Source organism: Gossypium arboreum, chromosome 6 (genome assembly GCF_025698485.1).
Source record: "Gossypium arboreum isolate Shixiya-1 chromosome 6, ASM2569848v2, whole genome shotgun sequence".
In the NCBI taxonomy this organism is placed as follows: Eukaryota; Viridiplantae; Streptophyta; class Magnoliopsida; order Malvales; family Malvaceae; genus Gossypium; species Gossypium arboreum.
Window position 1 is genome coordinate 3,083,069 of NC_069075.1, and position 5,122 is coordinate 3,088,190.

Sequence of the window (5,122 nt, forward strand, 5' to 3'; positions counted from 1 at the left end):
GTGAATTGAGTTTTAGATTGATAATTTTACCGAATTAAGATACAAAGACTAAATTATAAAAGTAATAAAAGTTAATCGCTATGAATTTTTAATTAACTGAAGGATCAATTGACGAATTAAACCTTCTTTAAAATGTTAAACGGTGGTGGATGACACTTAACATCCACCAAGTTAGGTTTATGTTTAGTTAAATAATTGTTAATTAAATTAATTATAACTTAAACTACATGTATAAGTCAAAAATTGGAAGAAAGCAATCATTCTTTCATCTTTTCCTCTCAAAACCCGAATGTAAGAAAGGAGAAAATCCTTCGTCACGTTCAAGCTTTGGCCCCTGGTAAGCCATTTCAAGTTTATTTCTTGTAATTTTTATATTTTTGAGGTTTACGGTGCTTGATTTAGTTAGCTCGTATATCTGATTTGTGAAACTGTTAAAGTTTTCAAAAGTGATTATTGTTAAATCTTGAAGTTTTTGGTGCTAAATTGTTATATTTTAGCTTTGATATGAAAAATGACTAATTTATAAGGATAGAATTGTTAGTTTTGAACATAGGGACTAAAGTGTAATAAATTTAAAATTGACATGAAATTTCTTTAAATATGGATATTAAAGGGCTAATAAAAACTCAAATTTGTAAGTTATGACAATTTCAGTTTTAGGGACTAAATTGAATAAAATACAAAATTTAAGGAACTTTGTCTACCGGGGAAAAGAGAAAATTATTGATTAGTCCTTGTAGTTCAACTAGTCTACTAATTTTTTCAGATAAGTTCATGTGGTATGAACATATTTAATTTGTTATATAATTGAATTATATATGTATGGATGTTTAATTATACTCTAAAATCTTTATGATTTAGTAAGAAAGGTGAGATATTGACTAATTTGTAAAATATTGCAAATGTGACAACTATAAACTTGTATGAAGAGTTGAAGGGATACGAAATGTGTTATAGTACACGATATGTATGTGATTATGCTACAATGCTATAAATGTTATGGATTCAGTGTTAATGCTTGTGTGAACTTAGAAAACTATTAGGTTACAATTGATATGCCAATAGGGTTAGTTGTGCTTGTATGGGTTTGCACTTCGGTGCCAACCAAAAAAAAAATTCCCCATTTGACATTGGTCATGCCATTTCCTGTGACATCACTAAAAAAATTCAATATTCTTTTACACGGATGATATCACCTATTAAAAAAATATTTTTTCCTATTCTTTTCTCAAAATACAGGTATTTTGGATGCGTACAAATGCTAGTGTTGCCAATGTCAACGGTGACACCCAAAAATATAATTTTTTAATCCCTGTCTCCAATGATTGGATGAAAATGATAGGTGGTGACACCAATGGCAACAGCGTCACCAACCTTTACTATTCAAAACGGGTCATTTGCGTACATGATTTTTAAAGTGGGTTATTTTTGTAAATAATCAAAACTTTTGAGGTTATTTTTATATAAAAAAGTCATCAATTTAGAGTTTCCATTTTGATGTGAATTTATGCATCGAAACTAATTATAGGCCACTAATGAATAACAATATAATCTAGGTTAAAATTTACAATTAATTTTTGTACTTTGCGAAAGTTATTTATTTAGTTTCTGTATTTTAACTTGATCAAATTTAGTCTTTATGCATTTTGAATTAATTAATTTTAGTCCTTATGCTTTTCAAAATTTCAAATTTTAGTCTAGACCCAAACAAAAGAAGTTAAATATATTTGGTTAAATTCAATTACTAATCCTATACTATGCGTACATTTCTAGATTTAGTCCATATATTAAATCATTCTAAGTCCCTATATCGTCAAAATTTGAAATTTCAATCTTGACACAAATGATTATCATCTATTAACTGAATTTTTAGTGAATAACTTGTAAAAATAACAAGCTGATATGGCATTACATATGTGACATTATATTTTCCACAGCAAGTTTTAGTAACAAAACTTAATTGAATGAATTTAATAGTTATCGTCTAGTAAAGGCTGAAATTTTAAATTTTAAAAATTCAAATACTAAAAATGATATAATGATTAAAAAAGTAGATGGACTGATGACAGAATTTAAGCTATAATCTATTACCAGAAAGATATCTATATAATCTATTTAATTAGTATATTGGGGTTATATGCATCGAAACTAATTATAGGCCAATAATAATCTCTTTTGGACATTAATATAGAACCCAACATTTGTTTCATTGGTTAAAGATGTTGACCAGAGTTCCAAGTTCGTAGGATGAATTCGAAAATTTTACCTGTGTGATTGTATAGGTGAGTGCATCTGTAAGTGGGAAATTTTTTAGATTGTATTGTTTAAAAAAAAAAAGAAATATCAATATAATTTCTTTTGTATATCTTTAGGGAAATTTTTAATTATATAATACAGTCATATCTATTTTAACTTTTTATTTTTAATTACAACCTAATTAGTAGTAGTATTATTTATAACATTTGTAGATTTCATCGACTATAAATGTGAATTTATGTATTCAGTTGAGTGACAAATGTATAAAGTTGGCCCATCATTATTATAGGAATAACATCACATTCATTTAATGTTAACGGTTCAATTCAAGGCTCATTAATAAGATTGTCGGTGGGGTTGTTTGAGTTTACTCGAAATTATGGTTTTGATATTATTATTATGCTTCACTTTAATTTTTGTATTTAAATTTGATATAAAATTATTTTTATTATAAATATTTTATTATTAAATGAATGTTTATTAAGATAAAAATAGTTTAACATACATTAAGATTAATGTTCATTAGGAGTAGAATTCTATGTAATTTATTATTTTTATGTTTATAAATATATACTTTGAAAAATTAATTAATACATGTGATGAATAAAATTGGTTCTCTTTTGCTCTCTTTTTCTTCTTAATTATTTTCTGTAGTCCCCAAACAAACTTTTTCCTCTTCTTAATTATTTCCTTAGCCCCAAAGAAAATTATGAAAAAGTTCCATAACCAAGCATTAAAAACTAAAGCTCCTTCCTTAAGCATTAAAATATTTTTATTATTTTATGTAAAGAAATCTGTAAATGATGCTGTTGCATAGAAGAGAAAGAAACCAACGCTGGTGGGAAGATTCAAACCCAAAACCTCTAATGCTCCAAACACCTTATACCACTTGATTACTCCAACACTTTGATGCCTTATGCACAAAGATTTTATAAAACCCTATTGATATATGATCAAATTTATTCATTTGAGGATTGAAAATCAGATCTATTCTCTGGGATCCTAAGTTGCCAGATGCCAAGATTTTCAGGAAGGTTTTTTTTTATAAATATTTTATATCTAGATTAATTTTAATTTTAATTCATGATTAATTATGATTTATTTGATTAATTTGTTTTATTCCTATCTTTTTAAGGATGGTGAAAGATTCTATCTTAGTGTTGATTTTGATCATTGGTATTAGATTTATCAAGTAAAATTTAGATTGGTAAGGAGCTTATTTTTTTTTAGGTCTTGAGCTTCATCCATTCAGCTACATCAATTTTTCACATATATTTTACTTCAGTATTAGTACTATATTAATCAGATTCATAATTGGAATGTTTGTAATTTTATTAAAATTTCTTTTGAGATTACATTTTAATTGGAAATATTGGATTGAATCGAATTTGATCTATTCATAATGGTTTAGAACCTAAACTCATTTAAGTTATTAAAAGTAGTTACAAAATATTGGTAGTTAAAATATAAAGAAGTTTTGTTCTTATAAAAACATCTGCTTTGATAAATTAGAAAAATTGGCATTTGGCCGTTTGAACAAAAGTAGGTTTTTGCCATTGCTATTTATTTGAAGTGGTTAGATATTTAATCATTGATGAAATTAATTGCACTCGAATATTGAGAAATAAATTTTTCTTAGATAATGCAATACTTTCAATGAGAATGATGAGAGCCTTTCCTCTTCTTGAATGAGCATAAACACTAATGTCCAAAGCCTAGGCGGAGTAATGGTATGTAAACAAACATAGATAACATTGTATCCAATACATTAAGGTTTAACCTATTAACTAATACATTCAAACTTATATAAACATACATAGATAATACCTAATCAAAGGATAAAACTTAACTTTTAAAACTTTACAGGTCATAATGTCAAAAGTATCAAATATTAATTTAAGAACATACTAACTAATCTAGGTAAATGTGATATGACCCAAAACACTTGTTTACATACAAAATAGCAAAGAGGTGACTTATGAGACGAGTGAGAGAAATTGGATGCTTGACCTTGATCTCCTTGATGAGTGCTAAAAGTAACATATTTTATTTTATTCTTAATGTGATTTTTTTGATGATTATTTGGTTTAAACGGTGAATTTTGATGCTCCTATGTAATAGCCTGAATTTCAACGATGGCGAAAATAGTAGTTCGAGACCATCAAATCCGACAAATGAACTCGTAGATTATATTATTTAATATTTACGAGCCAAATGTAGTTTTCAAAAGATTTTTGGAATAGCAAATTGTGTTTTATAAAGATTTATTTGGTCAAGAAATTGAGAAAAAGAGGTATCGAGATCTCGATGTTACAAACTGAGCCATAAATATTTTTATAAATATTTACGGAATGTCAATAAGGTAGTATTAAAATTTTGTTAGAAAATTTTGACGTTTGGGTGGTCAATTAAATAAAAAGGATTAAATTGGAAAATGTGTAAAAGTTGCTAAAAGGATTAAATAGCTCAATTGTCAAATGAGGAAGGACCTAAAGTGAAAATAAGCCCAAAGGAGATATTTTGGGCGGAAATAGCTGAGAAAAATCAGGAAATGGGTGAAATAAGGGCAAAATTGGAAAATTGCCAAAATTAGCTAAATAAAAATGGGACTAAATTGGAATACCTAGAATTCTCTTCATTTCTCTTAATATTCATCAGCTGAACAACAACCATGGAAGGGGGTTCAAGCTGGTTTTCATGCTCTAGCTTCATGTAAGTTTAATTCTTGCTTTCTCCTTGAAATTTCTATGTTTTTGGAATTTTACAATTGGGTCCAACTTACTATTTCATTAGTTTTTGATTCCATGGCTAATTTTTAAAGTTTTTATGGATGAGTGCTGAAATAATATGATGAATAATCATAGAA

At 27.1% G+C, this 5,122-nt stretch overlaps 1 long non-coding RNA gene across 1 annotated transcript; it reads left to right on the forward strand.

Annotated features, from left to right (window-relative positions):
* The first annotated feature begins 215 nt into the window (after nucleotides 1-215).
* LOC108485976 (uncharacterized) lies at nucleotides 216-1,492 on the forward strand. The gene is made up of 2 exons (XR_001871389.2): nucleotides 216-337; nucleotides 1,240-1,492. It is a non-coding gene; the product is annotated as an uncharacterized LOC108485976 (long non-coding RNA).
* The last annotated feature ends 3,630 nt before the right edge of the window (nucleotides 1,493-5,122 follow it).